Raw genomic sequence first — 18,286 nt, 5'->3', positions numbered from 1 at the left:
AATAACCAACATACAATAAAGAAACAATTATTCAGACAAGACACAACACAAGTTTCCGTTTGTTTCTTTGTATTTCAGTCCATTCCATATAATCCCGGAATTCCGGTCATTCCACTCCCGATCCCCGACTGTGTATTCCAGTATACAAAAATTAGATCCGGTCCGGGTTTTACCACGGATCCCCACCCTACGGGCAACCAGGAAACAGTGTCAGGTAAACACACCACACGGTGAAAATGATTTTAAAGACGAAATAAAACAAGACACTGTACCTCCCGTCAGCAAAGTCTGGTCAGTCTGGGGGACAAAGCAGTCATGGAGCTAGGAACTCTGTGGATTCAGTAAGGCTTATTTTTACCAAGGGTTATAATTGAAAGATGCTCGTAACTGCTAGATGCTCAGGAGGTTCTTACCGTGGGCTTCAATGCACAATGGCTTTAAGAACAAGGACTTCCCGTAGCAGGTAAGATCAATCAATATTGGTTGTGTCAACTCTAGTTGTGTCTTTGGCTGTGTTTTACCGCAGGTCTGACAAGAGTGGATGGGTGTGTTTTGAAGTAATTTGCAGGGGTGTTGGCGTGTGCTCATTGGTTGCATTGAGAGGGGCGTGAACGGCTGGATTATTTAATGACGTCAGATCAGCTGGGTCGCTACAACCTGACTTTTCCTTTTTTTTATTTTCAGCACTTGAGCTGTTTTATCAGCAATGTTCAGCTCTCATTCAGCATCCCAACATTCAACCCTGCATTTTCTAAGGAAATTTAGCTTTTTCTAGTTATTATAGTATCTTTCGCCCCGTTTTGCTGTTTAACCCATTCAGCATTTTTTCAGCTATTTCAACCATTCAGATATTAACATTATTAACATCAGCTCATTCAGGACTTTGTATCTATGACTTTTAATTAAAATCCTTAAACCTTTTGAGGTATTCCGGGATTCCCAAAACTTGAGGCCATATCCAAATATAATGGGAAATATTCAAATCTTTGAAAGACTTCTCCTCTTTCAGAACTTACTTCAGCATACTTTCAGCTAGAGACAACATTCAAACTTTAAACTATTCACAAGACTTTAGACTATTACCAAAATGATTCAGATTTTTTTTCCTGTTCTGCCCAGCTGGCTTTCGGCAGGAGGGTTCCCCCTTATGATCCAGGTCCTGTTGAATGTTTCTTCCCTCCTAAAGGGGAGTTTTTCCTTGCCACTGTTTGGCTAAGGATTCCCGGACTAGGGGAGTTTTTACTTGCCATTGTTGATGTAATAATGTGTCAGTGTTCATATTCTGGGTTTCTTAAAGGCACCTAGAGACAACTTGTGTTGTAATAAATGCTATGTAATTAAAATTGAATTGAACAGAACTACTGAGAGCTGGAGGAAAGCATGAATCAACAGAATTGTGACTGTCAGCCTGGCTACAGTGCTGAACAGAAAACATAGGTTATTTTTATTATCTTATATTAACGATGAATAATAAGATTTTCTCGCTTTGCAAAGGGCTTTTTTATATACCATTAAGACTTTCCATACACAGTAAGAATCTACAGACTTACAACAGTACCACTTCCTTTCCATTGTATGCACTTTTTGTTTCAGCATACGGAGATGCAAATTATACCGGGGAATTACGCTTCTATGGTTAGAAATCTTCTTTTCTCAAAGGAGCAACTGCAGCTAACGCTGAGAGCAGAAAATCTGCAGTGTTACTGACAAGGAAACCACAGGCCTCCTAAGTGAGCACCGCAGCTGTCTTGTTACGAAACCAAGACGCGGTGCTCCCACCACCCCTCCCCTCTCCCCTCATGACACTTGTGGAACTGATTCAGAACCCCACGAGACCGGCTGATAGCATTCCATCAATATCCAGGTCCGTGGCTGGAAGAACTGAACTGAAAAGTACACAGATTGACCCATTCTCACACAACACACACACACACACACACACACACACACACACACACACACACACACACACACACACACACACACACACACACATGCACACACACACACACACACACACACACACACACACACACACACACATGTACACAACTTTAAACACACCGCGTTTAAAACATCCTCTACAGCCTTCGCTGATCTCCCCCCCAACATGGAATCTAGATTTTTTTTTTTTTTTTACCTTGTCTGCACACATATTAATGGTTAATACCATGCTGGTGGCGGTCCCCTCCTTGAACCGCCACCTTACTGTGGTGGAGGGGTTTGTGTGCCCAAGTGATCCTAGGAGCTATGTTGTCGGGGGCACTTTCGCCCCTGGTAGGGACTCCCATGGCAAACAGGTCCTGGGTGACGGGCCAGACTAAGAGCGGTTCCCAAGCCTATCATGAAGAAAAATAAACCAAGGACAGTTACGTCGCCCGGATCGGCGTCACCGGGGCCCCGCCCTGGAGCCAGGCCTGGGGTTGGGGCTCGTAGGCGAGCGCCTGGTGGCCAGGTCTTTGCCCGTGGGACCCGGCTGGGCTCAGCCCGAAACGGCGACGTGGGCCCGCCTTCCTGTAGGCCCACCACCCGCAGGAAGGACCATGGCAGGCCGGTGCAATCCTCACAGTGGGGACATGGAATGTCACCTCGCTGGGGGGGAAGGAGCCGGAGCTTGTGCGTGAGGTTGAGAGATACAGGCTAGAGATAGTCGGGCTCACCTCCACACATAGCTTGGGTTCTGGAACCCAGCTGAGGTGGCTTGGGCATCTGTACCGGATGCCTCCTGGACGCCTCCTTAGGGAGGTGTTCCAGGCATGTCCCACCGGGAGGAGACCCCGGGGAAGACCCAGGACACGCTGGAGAGACTATGTCTCTCGGCTGGCCTGGGAACGCCTCGGACTCCCCCCGGAAGAGATGGAGGAAGTGTCTGGGGTGAGGGAAGTCTGGGCATCCCTGCTGAGGCTGCTGCCCCCGCAACCCGGTAACGGATAAAGCGGGAGAAGATGAGTGAGTGAGTGACCATGCTGGTAAAAACCTAAGGCATATATATGTGCATTGTTACTATATTTAATACATATACATATATACGCATACATACGCATACACATACATACAAACCCAGTGTTTTTTGGGGGGGGTTTTGTGGTGGGTGGGGAAGGAGGGGGGTGACATCCACTGCCAAACCAGGAAGCAGGAACACATGGAGGCACACGTCTGAAATCTGCAACAAAAACCACAAACGAAACACGAAACCGACACGGAACCGACCAAAGCACGAACAGCAATCGACCCAAATCTCGACATCCAATCACAGTCTGAGCTAAGCTACCGCGACTAACCCCAAAAACTACAGATCAAGCATGCAGGTGAACAAGCCAGTGTGTATGTCTATGTGTGTGTGTGCGTGTATGTATATGTCTGTGTGGCTCGGTGTGTGTGTGCGTGTATGTATATGTCTGTGTGGCTATGTGTGTGTGTGTGTGTGTATGTATATGTCTTGGATGATGTAATCTAGATTGATGCACAGAGCGACGGCTGCGGTGCTGACTTAGGAGGCCTTTGGGACCCCCCCCACCCGCAGATATGCAGTTATTGATGCCTGAACAAAATCAGAACAGAAATGATTTTATTCAGAAAACCCAACCTTCAACCTTCAACCTTCAAGCATCTGCATGGGCTCATCATCCTGTCATTCCAGGATCCATTTAAATTTTATTTTTTTTTACCTTTTTTAAAGTGTCTCAAATGCATATGACAACCCGAACTATGCAAACTCTTAAAGCCTCACACTCCAGTTTGAACAGTGAGGTTTACAAATTGGATGCTCTTGGATACTCCCCCACATCAGGACTGAAAAACACAGGTGACAATTATTTGCAATGGTGGACCAGACAGTGGAACAGCTCATCCTTCTGAGCTGTTAACACCCTTGATCCTTTTTAAGTTTTCCTGATATACCGTGCACTTGTTCTGGATGTTGAAAATTCTTTAGAGTAGACAGATGTATTCTAACTGGCTCGTCCTCCTGGGCATGCCATTCTTTCAGCCTAAAAATGTCCAAACAGTATCACATAACCAATAAAGCCATCTTATGCTGGAAACTGATTTTGAATTTAGGAGAGTATTGAATATCTTGCTATGGCTTTTTCAAAGAAGTCCACTTAAAAAATGGTACAAAATTAAAACAAGCTTTTGTGTATCTTCATTGTTCCATTCCAGTAATTTGTACTTCACTTCCTTCCTTTAATTTCCTTTGCTCTAGTACAAAGTGTAAGGGTGACTTTCAGAGGAGAAAGGCATGAATGAAGGGAGTGTTCGTGGATTCATAAAAGAGCCCTTCAGATTCGACTGACACCAGGTCAAATCCTCCTGGATCCCCATTTATAGCTGATTAGGAAATCCCCTGGACTACAGATGTGAAGGATCAACATTCACTATCTAGAAACCCTTGACCAAAACTGCATGGTCTGGAAAACAGCTGCACTGAAAAAATGCTTCATTTCAAGGTTCTGAGAATGGATTTTGCATGTACTGCTGGAATTCTATGTTGTTTTTTTTTAGCCTAAAGGGGTTCAATAAGTTGCATTTAAATGGTTTGGTAATGCTGATGTATGCAGAAAAGTTATTTGTTTTTATTGATGAAAAACAGGTCATACAGTATGTCATTCTTGCTAAGTGCAAACAGAAAAGAATTGTAAATGCTGTGAGAATGGGATTTGAACTGTGGAGTTAATTAAAAGTCTGGCACATGTTTATCCATTTTCACTTTGTGTGCATGATTTGGAATTTACATTATGTTGCATATCAAACACCACAACCTCATTGAACACTGGAAATGGACTTTTGATGCAGCTCCATTCAGTTTCCAGCCCCATTTCTTTTGTTTGTCCACTTGGAACCCACGCTGAAATGCCTCGTCAAAGTTTCCTTTCCCCTCCTTACTAACCCCGCAAACCCCCACCCCCATGTTACCACATCCTCTTGGAGTCTTGTCCTGGTCTCATGTTCATGACTCATTCTCCCACATGGAAACAGTTTTTTTCTGTATGTGAAAAAGTTTTTCCTGACATTAATAAAATTTTAGCTTATCTGCCAAGACTACCTCCTCAAGTTAAAAGGAATCAAAAAGGAATACAATTAAAATAAAAAATAAAAAAACTCCTTTCTCACAGTAGTACTCGTGAGAAATGTTTTCTCTCTTTTTATGGAACATCTGTGGAAAGCACATACATTTCAACAGCTTTGGGCTTACACCATCTCCTGGGGAATGCTGCCCTCTACTGACTGAACACTTTTCTTGTGTAAGTTTTTATCTACTTGTCCAAATGTTATATCAGTGTGTACTGATCTGTAAACTCTTATGCATTCACCAACCCTTTATTAAAACTTGCCCTGCACATTTGCTGCCACATTGATGGAATCAACAAATATCAGGAAGTTACTTTCAGATGTTAACACTATGTATAGTAGTTGTTTGTAAGGCAGGGTTTAATGCTAGCTCGTTTTGGGTTATACAGCAGTCTGGGATAATGCCAGACGAGGTGACCATTAACATATATATATATATATATATATATATATATATATATATATATATATATATATATATATATATATGTATATTGTGGCAGGATGAGGCTCGACTCCAGAGGTTGGTAAAACACGTCTTTATTCCGTGACAGCGGAATCCAACTGACCAAAAGAACTGTCAGTTGACAACTGTAAACTAACACACGTTGCTAAGCAACCAAATACATGCTTGTGACCACGCCCCCTTCCATACAGTCCTGATGGGTGCGAGGTCCGTTATTGTGTCCGCCACACAGCCCCCCCCAGAACACCCAGAAGGTTGTCCTTGGAAGGGCCCATCAGTCCCTCACTGGTGGCTTAATCAGCCGACCATAACGGCTGCGCCGTCCTTCCTGTACCACCACAGGAGCATCAGTGTGAGCAGGATGCTGCGGAGAAAAAATAACAGTCTTCGGTGGTAAATTAGAATGTCCATCCTTTGCAGCATCGATAGGAGGTCTCAGTGGAGGGCGTCCACGACGGGGGACCTGGGCCGGGACCACAGCTTCATCCGCTATAGTATGTGCGGGTTTAAGCCTATCTAGTGCCACGTGCTCTTTGCGGCCTCCTAGATCTAACAAAAAAACCTTAGGGCCTCTCTCGAGGACTCTAAAGGGGCCGTCGTATGGAGGCCGTAGAGGAGAGCGATGAGCATCATGCCGCACGAAGACAAACTGAGCCGACTTAAGCTCCGATGGAATGAATGTCCGCGGAAAACAGTGGTGAATGGGCCCCGGGGTCAAAAAACGATTTGATGCAAAGGGACCGCTTGCTGGGTGAATTTGCGGAGCCGAGCTTTCAGGCAAAAATTCTCCTGGCACACGGAGTGGCTGACCGAACACGAGCTCTGCGGGCGACGCATTTAAATCTTCCTTCGGGGCCGTGCGCAAACCGAGCATGACCCACGATAAGCGGTCCACCCAGTTACCATCCGAGAGCGCAGCACGCAGTGCTGCTTTGAGGGACCTGTGAAAACGTTCACAAAGGCCATTAGCTTGTGGGTGGTATGCAGTAGTACGGTGTACCTGCACTCCCAAAGCTTCTGCCAACGACGACCAAAGTTCTGAAATGAACTGGGGGCCTCTGTCAGACGTGATGTCAGACGGGACACCAAAACGTGAGACCCAGGCACCCAGGAAAGCACGCGCCACATCTTTTGACCCTGTAGAGGAAAGGGGCACTGCCTCGGGCCACCTGGTGGTACGGTCCACCATGGTGAGGAGGTGCGTGTAACCCTGCGATGGAGGAAGAGGGCCCACCAGGTCGATGTGGACATGGTCAAACCGCCTGGCTGGAATGGGGAACGGTTCCAGGGGCGCCTTTGTGTGCTGGTGAACTTTAGCCCGCTGGCATGCTACACATGCAGCTGCCCACTCTTTAACCTCCCTGCGGAGGCCGGGCCAGACAAACTTGGCCCCAACCAGTTTCACTGACGCCCGGATGCCAGGGTGTGAGAGGGAGTGTACGGAATCGAAAACCCGCCGGCGCCAGGAAACTGGGACCACCGGACGGGGCCGACCCGTGGAGATGTCGCAGAGAAGAGCTGGACCTCCGACCTCCACCGCCAAGTTCTCTAGTCTGAGACCGGTACCAGCAGACCTAAGAGTCGCGATGTCCTGGTCATCAGCCTGGTCAGCAGCCATAGCAGAAAAATCAACTCCCAGGTTTACAGGGCACACCAGCGCGCGTGACAGGCAATCGGCCACCAGGTTTGTTTTACCCGCGACATGCCGAATGTCCGTGGTAAACTCTGAGATGGATGCTAGATGGCGCTGCTGGCGAGCGGACCACGGCTCTGTCACTTTAGACATTGCAAATATCAACGGCTTATGGTCTACATATGCCGTGAATGAACGGCCTTCTAGAAAAAAACGAAAATGACGGGTGGCGAGGTACAGCGCCAACAACTCACGGTCAAAAACACTATACTTTCGCTCACTGTCACGTAGTTTGCGGCTGAAAAATGCAAGAGGTTGCCAAACTCCTGCCACCCGCTGCTCTACGACTCCCCCTACTGCTATGTCCGAAGCGTCGGTTGTCAAAGAAATGGGGGCCGAAGGTGATGGGTGAGCTAAAAGTACTGCATTGGCCAGGGCAGACTTAGCATCCTCAAAGGCACTGATGCGGTCAGGTGTCCAGTCCACTGGGTCACAGCCTTTCTTTTTTTGCAAGGCTCCATAAAGCGGCTGCAGGAGGTGGGCGGCGCGAGGGAGGAAACGGTTATAAAAATTAATCATACCCAAAAACTCCTGCAGCGCCTTAACCGAGGCCGGGCGGGGAAACTCTGCCACCGCTTGAACCTTAGACGGCAGTGGAACTGCACCCTGAGCTGAAATGCGGTGCCCTAAAAAATCAATAACCGGCAGGCCGAACTGGCACTTAGTCGGGTTGACAATAAGGCCGTGTTCATCTAGCCTCTGGAAGACCAGTTTGAGGTGTGCCAAATGCTCTTCTGTTGAGGAACTGGCCACCAAAATGTCATCGAGGTAAATGAACACGAACGTGAGGTCTCGTAACACAGAGTCCATCAACCTCTGAAAGGTCTGCGCTGCCCCCTTCAGGCCAAAGGGCATGCGCAGAAATTCAAAAAGCCCAAAACGGGGTAATTACAGCGGTCTTAGGCACATCCTCTGCTCTCATGGGAACCTGGTGGTAACCGCGTACTAAATCCACCTTAGAAAAGATGGTTGTCCCTGCTAAATGCGCGGAAAAATCCTGAATGTGTGGGACTGGATAGCGGTCGTGCACTGTGACGTTGTTAAGACGGCGAAAATCCCCACACGGGCGCCACGAACCGTCTGCCTTGGGCACCATGTGGAGCGGTGAGGCCCAGGGGCTCTTGGAGCGTCTAACAATGCCTAAACGCTCCATAGAGGCAAACTCCTCTTTAGCAATGGCTAATTTCTGTGTGTCTAACCGACGAGCACGCGCAAAAACCGGGGGCCCCGTGGTGGTGACGTAATGCTCGACGCCGTGCCTGGTTGTCGCGGTGGAAAAAACAGGTTTAATCAGCCGCGGGAATTCTGCCAGCAGACGTTGGAACACGTTACCTGCTGCTAAAAAACTAGCGTGTGCTAGCGGTCCAGATCCCCCTGTCTCACACGGGAAAGTCATAAAAGTCACTGCATCTATCAATCTGCGGTTTGCAACGTCCACCAGCAAACCGTTAGCACACAGAAAATCAGCACCGATGATAGGAACAGCAACACTGGCGATGACAAAGTCACTCTCAAACCGGCGTCCGTTGAAACAAACAGTCACTGACCGGGTCCCGAAAGTGGTGATGGAGGAGCCGTTGGCGGCGCTCAACGGCGGTCCGTTACCTCCGGTCGACCGGTCCGTGGCGGTTGGCGGGAGGAGGCTCAGCTGTGAGCCTGAATCTACCAGGAAACGTTTCCCTGATGCAGAGTCTGCAATAAACAGCAGCTCCTGACCGCCGATCGCTGCTACTGAGCGCCGGTTTCCCGGTGGCTCCAACTGACACGGAGGAACGCAGCGTCTCGCCTTGGCGCCGAACCGTTGGTGGAAGAAGCAGAGATCTGTCCCGCGTCGTCTCTAGGTCTTCACTGCAGCCACCACCGCTGGGTCCGCGTCCTCCGACGTCGATCGCTGGGCGGTTGTTGCGACGTGGTGAACGGCCAGACTCCGGGTAGCGATCAGGACCCGATCCGCTTCCTCAGCCAAGCCGCGGTAGTCGCCCGTTACAAGGCAGCTGGAGTTCGCCAGCGCGGCGCGGACGGGCGGCGGCAGTTGGCGCAGGAAAAGATGTGGAAAAAGAAATCCACCATCGTCCTGGCCCAGCAGTAGAAACATCTGGTCCATCAGCTCCACCGCCGACCCGTCACCCAAGCCCGGCAGGGAGAGGAGTCTGTCCGCTCTCTCCGAGGCGGAGAGGCTGAACCTCCGGAGCAGCAGCTGCTTCAGCGCGGCGTACTTGTCTTTCCGCGGGGGCGCACGGAGCAGCTGCAGAGCCCGCCGGGTGGACTGTTGGCCCAGAGCGACGACGACCAGATGATACCGGGAATCATCCTCCGTGATTCCCCGTAGCCGGAAAAGTGCCTCGATATGCTGGAACCAGGAGCCGGAGTCCTCCTGCCAAAATTCAGGGAGCCTCAAAACCGCAGCGGAACCTGCGGGCTGCGGAGGCTGCTGATATGAAGACGAGATGTCTTCTGTTTCTTCAAACATGCTCAAACAAGGGGTCACCAATGTGGCAGGATGAGGCTCGACTCCAGAGGTTGGTAAAACACGTCTTTATTCCGTGACAGCGGAATCCAACTGACCAAAAGAACTGTCAGTTGACAACTGTAAACTAACACACGTTGCTAAGCAACCAAATACATGCTTGTGACCACGCCCCCTTCCATACAGTCCTGATGGGTGCGAGGTCCGTTATTGTGTCCGCCACAATATATATATATATATATATATATATATATATATATATATATATATATATATATATATATATATAATTCATGTTAATGTACACCTCAAAGGGCATTATCCCGCTTATACCACGTAACCTGGTAAGTTACAAAGTTTTTTAACAAGCCATAACTCAGTTTCCTTGGTAACGGGAGATATTCTAGTCCGCTCAGCTCCGCTTGGCTATTTTCTTTTCTCTCCTCTTCTGCATCCCAGTCATCAAAATTGTTAAATTCACCAAATAAATTAAAAGAAATCACAAAATCAATCATGTCTCCGTTCTGCGGTAGCCGGATCTTCTTCTCTGAATCTCTGTTGCCGTGGTTACCACCTGGCAGTTGATCCAGCGCAATGATATTAAAGATATCAGGCAGTTTGACCGAACTTGTTTTCTAGGTGTAGGTTATCACTTATAATGTACACCTGCCAGCCAATCAGAATCCAGTATTCACACAGACCGTGGTATAATAATAATAATTAAAACAGCATTGATCGGGCCCTCGCACTATATTCCTGGGTCAATATCACTATAAAAAGTGCGTTTGCTGTTCACATCAAAGTCAACTTATCATCATAAGCAGACAAGAAAATAACAACATTCTATGGTTCTGGAGAAAATGACCAAACATTTGCACACATGAGTGTTATGGCAAGTCTATGGACAGGAAATTACACAATTTTCAACCCTTTTCTTTGATTTGGTGTTGCCCTGGGCGATAAACCAAAACATGACACATACCAACATTCACTGCACTAACCGACGTCAATTTTCCCATGTCAGTAAATTCTGTGTTTTGAATGAAAAAAAAAGAAGAGAATAAACATGTTCTTGTCTGTTTTGACTGTTGTGCAGATAGGCTATTTTTATTCCCCTATAAGACGGTATGTGTGTGTAATAAAGCGACTCCACCCATCCAGTCTGAACGAGGAGGAAAAAACAAGAAAATGACTGATGGTTCAAACGAAGAAGCGGTTGACATAACAAGGCTGTCTAGTGTGAGACTCATACATTTCAACAACTTCACACACTCTCAAGTCACACATGCCGCACAGTGCCATGTGTGAGTTCATATTTGGAAAAAAGATTTGGAAAAAAAACGAGTGACAGATTTCTCCAGACACCATGTATTACAATATATATATTTTTGTCCTGTCGAAAAGAATCTGATCCTGCAATTTCACTGTCCTAGGACAAACCATTGATTTTTAATGATTCTTTTAATATGTAGGTATCAGAAATCCAAAGTTCCCATTCAATGGCGTAGAATGGCGGCTACGTTCAAGTTATGACCACGATACAGAACACAATCAATAAGGACCCTTATGACAATACTATGTGCAAATATTTTCTATTTAACAGAAACATGGCTACAGGAGGAAGAGTATGTTAGTTTGAATGAATCGACTCCGCCCGGCTACTTTAAAGGGGACCTATTATGAAAAACACGTTTTTTTCTTGTTTTAACATATATAAAGTGGTCTCCCCTCACCCTGCCAACACAGGGAAGATGAAATCCCTGAAAATCTGCAGGGTCTGTATCCCCCTCCTGAATGAATCTTCCAGTGTCATGTGACTTTTTTGAGCTGTTCTGAATCTGCTCCCATTGTTACGTAAGGACGGGAGCAGATTTCCATAGGTCGGCCTCCACTGCTGAAACCACGCCCATAACTCTCTCCGCCGGCTGGAGCTTCAGCCATTGTTCCGAAGCGGTGACTGTTTTCCATCGGTTTCCACAGCGAGGGAGAGTTAAAATGAGGTTTTGCATCGACATTTACCCTCATAAAGGATCAGTTCCCACAGTACGGACCTGCACACAAGTCAGCGGTAAGTGACTTTACTTTTTTATGTTATTTATATTTGTCTACAAGTTTGTTTTTGCATGGGCTAAGTATTTAGCTTAGCTCCGGAGCACCGGGGCCGCATACAGAGCTACCGGAGCTGCTCACGGACCGGCCCGGTGAGGAGCCCCCGGCGGCTCCAGTGTTCCCTTAACGGAGCCACTCACTCGTTAGGTAAATTAGTAATACATTTTTCTTCTGTTTATGGTTTCAGATCTTCCAAGCACCTGAAGCTGTTCAACGACACCTTCAGAAAACGCACGGTCCTTCCTTGAGCCAGCAATAGTGCATACATGTTATTTATATACAACTCATGTTTTATTTTTTTAACAATAAAGTTGCCATTTGTGAAAATTCAGTGTTGTGATTTCTTTACAGTTAACATGATTCATTTGTCTTGTAACATAAGAAATGATGAGAAATCTTCCTGTGTGAAGACGAGGTGACTAAAGGTTGATTTATGGTTCCGCGTTATACCAACGCAGAGCGTTGGTATAGCGTAGGGTACGCGTCGATTTAACGCAGAACCGTAAATCAGGCTTTAAGATCCGTTTACAGCGTGTAACTGAATAAGAGCATCCGACTATCGCGTCGACGCTCTCTGTCCATACTGAAACCGTTAAACTCGCGGCCAGTTAGGACAGTCCAATACAAAAAAAATAAAGCAATGGAATTCATTTTGTCGCAGAAGCTTCTCGCATGGGAGACGTTTTGTGTACGCAGCCAGCTCTTCTCCCCGGAGCGAGGCTTTGTTCCCTCCCCTGCTACACGTCATTCAAGCAGCCAATCAGCACAGAGCCTCATTATCATAGCCTCGCCTCCCCTTAGAATGAACCACAGAAAAAGGCTTTAGAAGCGGTAAAACTAGACACATGGCCCACAGGCAGAATTTCTGATTTATGTAGAAAAAACAAGCTTTAGATTGTTTTTAAGACATTCAAGGCCTGTTTAAGATATACATTAAATGCCATAATATGTCCCCTTTAATCATCATATTCTTCGAGGCGGAAGAGTCACAGTAATTTATAACTCCAGTCTTCAAACAAAATCTGAACCTAAATGCGATTATAATAGATTCGAAAGCCTCACGTCTAAAACTCCCGAGTTGGAAATCAGAGAAACCAGTTTTGTTAGTGGTAGTGTACCGGCCCCCTGCTGGTGCTTATCTAGAGTTTCTGTCTGAATTTTCAGATGTCCTATCTGGATTATTGATCAGTACAGATAAATTCATCATAGTGGGTGACTTTAATATTCATATGGATGTTGAAAGCGATAATCTTAAATTAGCTTTCAATTCTCTCTCTAGAATCGATGGGTATCTCACAAAAGATGGACAAACCGACCCACTGTTTTGGTCATACCCTGGATCTCGTTCTCACCTACGGTGTTGATACTGATGATCTGTTGGTGTCGCCTGTAAACTCCCTCTTATCCGACCACTATTTAATAACGTTTGAATCCTCGGGGCCTTTGGGCCGGGCAGACCGGCCAGACAGGTCAGAGGGCCGTTCTCGGGACCGAGCAGATGGGTCAGATGGCTGTTCTGGCGCCAGCTTCGGGGGACACAGAATCCGTGGGGCCGGCTTCGGGGGATACAGAACCCAAGGAGGCGGCTTCAGGAGACACAGAATCTGCGGGGCTGGCTGAGGGGGACACCAGGTCCTTGACAGGGGCCTGGGTGTCAGCTGAAGTGTGTCCGGGACCACCACTGGAACAGGAACAGGGGCTGATGTGTCCGGGATCATCGCCGGAACAGGAACAGAGGCTGATGCGTCCTGGACCACCGCAGGAACAGGAACAGGAACAGGGTGAGATGCATCCGTGACCTCCACCGGAACAGGAGCAGAGTGAGGTGCATCCGGGACCACTTCGGGAACAGGCTGGGGCTGCCGCTGCCGTCGTTTCCCCTGGCGCTGGATACACCTGGGCCCGCCCAGAGCCAGGCTTGTTCCCCAGAAAGGGGGAAAAGCCTGGGGTGCATCCGAGACCACCTCGGGAACAGGAAGATGTGCGTCCAGGACCCCCACCAGAACAGGCTGGGGCTGCTGCGGCTGTAGATCAGCATTTTACTGCACAGGTTATAGCATGTTGTTGGGATTAAAGGGACAGCTCTACGTTGGTTTAAATCATATCTATCTGACAGATTACAGTTTGTTCATGTACATGAGTTTTCTTCAGAACAGTCGACGGTCTGTTATGGTGTTCCCCAGGGTTCAGTGCTAGGGCCAATCTTGTTCAGTTTATACATGCAGCCATTGGGAAGTATAATCCAGAATCATGGCATTAGGGGTGTAACGATACACTAATCTCACGATACGGTACGATACACGATAATGAGGTCACGATAACGATACGATACTATAGCAGTATTTTTTTAACAACCTTGAATGAGGAACATATGACTGGAAAAAATTGTCTTTTATTTGAAAGACACGAAATACAAAACAATACTCTACGTTTGCCCTATTGTTCCAGTTTGTAATACTTTATAACTGTTTAAGTTTTAAAGAGAAATACCATTTTCCACAAACTGAACTAAAAGTAAATGTCAGGTTTGCATTATGCATCTTCAGTTTCATACAAGTAAAAATATTTTGCCACAAACTGAAGTTTCTCTCATGTATGATTTGACTTTTTTCTTTTCCAGAAGTTTAACAACTAAAATTAAATAAATAAATAAAAGTAAATAAATACATACAATTTTACATCATAAAAAAGATTGATTCATGCTCACCTTGTAAGTCTAAGAGGAGATTTATTTTTGTTAAGAAGGTTATTTTAGTAATTCAGGGTTGATTATTTTATAAATCTATTCTTTATATTCTGATGTAAATCAGGGACTATAATGAAACTAGTCAGTTTATCTGTAGTGATTAGTCTGTTTTAGATTGGGCGGAGTGATACGCCACAGTACGGCACTAGGTGCTGTGTTGATGTTCTAAAATCCTACACTGTTGAGGGACATTAAAGTACACTGGAACTCAGCAGAAGTTTCCCCGTGTTTATCCTACTCACGACCCTAAAAAGGTTTAATTTAATAAGGTAAGGCTTAACTCTACACCAGCCTTACATAAGTAAAAGTTCAGAGCTCAAAACCCTGCAAGAGTCCCGTGATCGGGACCAAAACGGTACTAGTTTCTTCTGAGCGGAGGAAGATTTTGGTCCACGGGTCGAGGTGCGGTCGGCACCAATATGCTGAGCGTTACTAGTCAACACAATAGATTAATATTAATAATCCAATATCGCGATACAGTTTGTGACCTCCACGACACGTATCGTGACGTTTTTGTATCGCGAAATTTCATGGCACGATATATTGTTACACCCCTACACGGCATACACTTTCATTGCTATGCTGATGATACGCAGCTCTATTTGTCTATGAAGCCAGATGAAACAGAACCGTTAGTTGAACTTCAGGCATGTCTTAGGGACATCAAGGACTGGATGTCCAGAAATGTTTTGCTTCTCAATTCAGATAAAACAAAGGTTATCATTTTTGGTATTTTCTTCGGTTTTTTCGCTGCTGATGATACCAGCTTCTGCTGAACTCTGCGCTCCACGCCCCGCCCAGCTTTCGTCTCGACTACAAATCGGGAAGGAGGGGGAAGTGACGTATGCCGTAAAGCAGTCAAAGCCGTAAAAATGTGTAATTTTTTAGTGTGGAAGGGTTCCTACCATGCTCCTCAAAGTTACATAGTGCCAGTGAAGGCGATACAGACCCCTCAGACCATGACAGAGGTTCATTAAACCTGTTGGAAGTTGATGTACCATCTTTATTACGTAACGAAAATGCGATTTACAGAGGTTGGCCTGCGATGCATGAAACCACGCCCACAACTAACTCCGCCGGCCGGAGCTTCCGCCATTTTTTCGTAGCGGTGTAACGCGTCATTCAGGCAGCCAGTCAGAACAGTGCCTCATTATTATAGCTCCGCCCACTCAGAATCCTGCATAGATAATGAGGTTAGAGAATGGGATGATAAAGACATGGCTCAAGGCCTGTTGAAAATAGGTATTAGATGCCATAATAGGTCCCCTTTAAAACATTTCTGTTTAGTAAAGCCTATAGTAAGTGTTTAGTAAACCTCTAGTTGGTGTTAGTAAACCTCTAGTTAGTGCAAACTCTAGTGTGTTAGAGTCAGTAGTCATAGCTGCAGCTATAGAACAAGACTATAATAGTTAGTCTCAAATATAGCAAATATATTCTGCTATAGGCCTATGCTGCAGGGGGGCACCGACATGATCCACTGGGCATTGACCCTCACCCTTCTTCTCTTCTCCTCTTCCATTAATTATTATGGTCTTTCATAGCCATCATTGTTGTCCATCGTTCTTGTAGTTTGTTGTCCTGGTCTGCCCCCCCCCCCCCCCGTTTTCTGTTTTGTGTATGTTTGCAGGCCTGATCTTCATGACTGCAGGTCAGTCCCACCATCTGATCATGCCATTGCTTGCTTCCATCCTGTGGTAGATGCTTGCTGACATCCTGACCTGGAGTTCATGACCATGCTGGTCACCAGGATCAACCCCGCACACTTTCTCTTGCTTGCCAGCGCTTTTTCTGGCATGACATGAAGAGAGATGTGCACAATCACGTGAGGTGTTGTCACAGGTGTGTCCTCAGTAAAAACCTTTGAGCCATCTGCCCGAGCCCCATTAGAGAGTGTGAAGACCTCTGCTCCCCAAGAACCGGTCTGTAAAGGTCAGCTGAGGGTAGTGACAATAGATCTGTTGATGTTCTGGTGATCACTGATCATTTTACCAAGCTTGCGCATGCTTTTCCCTGTCAAGATCAGACCACTAAAAAGGTAGCCAAGAAACTGTGGGACAATTTTTTTTGTATATGGTTTTCCTAAGTACTTGCACTCTGACCAGGGAGCAAATTTTGAAATTATCGCTGAGCTCGGGAAGCTGTCAGGGGTATACAAATCACACACAACTATGAATCCTCCCATGGAAAATGGATGAACAGAAAGGTTTAACAGCACCTTAGGTAACATGTTAAGATCTCTGCCCCCTCGATCCAAACTGAAATGTCCAGAGATGGCCTCTGTGTGGTGTATAAGGCACTTCATTTTGATTACAGAGTATTTTGAGTTTGCTAGGCATCCTTTAAATGTCTGAATCTCTTATCCCTGTTATGGGACGCTTAATGCGAAATGTGTTTGTTATACCAACAATAATTTTGTGTATTTCTAGGGGGGTGACAAATTAATAATTCCCCCAAATTATTGTTGTTTAACCTTATGTACATCAAACTGTTCTCCTCCCATCACCCATCACCAATAACCCCATAACTGGGGGGGGGGGGGGGGTTATGAGATACTTATAGTAAATAAGAAATGAAAGAGGAGAAGAGAAGAAGGGAGGGGCACCGCCCAGTGGATCATGTCGGTGCAGCATATCTACCACAAAGCTATGTTTGAGACTAACTATTATAGTTTTGTTCTATAGCTGCAACTATGACTAATGACTCTAACACACTAGAGTTTACACTAACTAGAAGATTACTAACACTAACTAGAGATTTACCAACACCAGCTAGAGGTTTACTAACACTAACTGGAGGTTTACTAACACTAACTAGAGGTTTACTGACACTAACTAGAGGTTTACTAAACACTAACTAGAGGTTTACTAACACTAACTAGAGGTTTACTAACACTAACTAGAGGTTTACTAACACTAACTGGAGGTTTACTAAACACTAACTAGAGGTTTACTAAACATTAACTAGAGGTTTACTAACACTAACTAGAGGTTTACTAACACTAACTGGAGGTTTACTAAACACTAACTAGAGGTTTACTAAACATTAACTAGAGGTTTACTAAACACTAACTAGAGGTTTACTAAACATTAATTATAGGCTTTACTAAACAGAAAGGTTTTCAGTTTAGTTTTAAAGGTGGAGGTGGTGTCAGCCTCCTTAACCCAGATTGGAAGTTGGTTCCATAGTAACAGTTCCTGATACGCCCGCCCTCCAAATCTACATTTGGATATTCTAAGAACTACAAGTAGACCAACACTCTCAGAACAGAGAGCTCTTTTAGGAACATAAGACACTATCAGATCGTCCAAATATCGCAGAGCTATGCCGTTTAGGGCTTTATACGTAAGTAATAGAATTTTGAATTGGATTCTGAATTTTACAGGGAGTTTACAGGTTGTCAATATGATATAGTACACCACTACTGTGCACCTTGTGTAGATAGATCAATATGAATCTAAGAAAGTTACAATGAAGTCAAAAGAAAATAAAAAAGAATGAATAATCCCCCAGAGATATGTTCATGTTTGTGTCATTCACAGTAAAAGGCTTAGAGGTGGAACAAACAAGAAAATTGGATTGCTTGGCTTGTCACATGGTTCAAATCAAACCTTTTAGAGGGGAAAGTGCCAGCAAAGAGGACATGGAAGTAAATCATATTTGTGTAAGGACAGGAAGATAAATGAATCTTGAAAATAAATGAGGGCATCTTTCATGTGATCTGCTTAATACTTGGTA

General features: G+C 45.7%; 1 long non-coding RNA gene across 1 annotated transcript; it reads right to left on the bottom strand.

The window, feature by feature from the left end:
- Window positions 1-517, bottom strand: LOC133446314 (uncharacterized). Its single transcript, XR_009782825.1, has 3 exons — window positions 414-517; window positions 273-330; window positions 1-187 (listed from the first exon to the last, which is right to left on the bottom strand). It is a non-coding gene; the product is annotated as an uncharacterized LOC133446314 (long non-coding RNA).
- Window positions 518-18,286: the final 17,769 nt, after the last annotated feature.

This window comes from Cololabis saira, chromosome 6 (assembly GCF_033807715.1).
Source record: "Cololabis saira isolate AMF1-May2022 chromosome 6, fColSai1.1, whole genome shotgun sequence".
NCBI classification, from domain to species: domain Eukaryota; kingdom Metazoa; phylum Chordata; class Actinopteri; order Beloniformes; family Belonidae; genus Cololabis; species Cololabis saira.
Note: the sequence above shows the minus strand (reverse complement) of the source record. Positions and strands in the feature narration are given on the sequence as shown.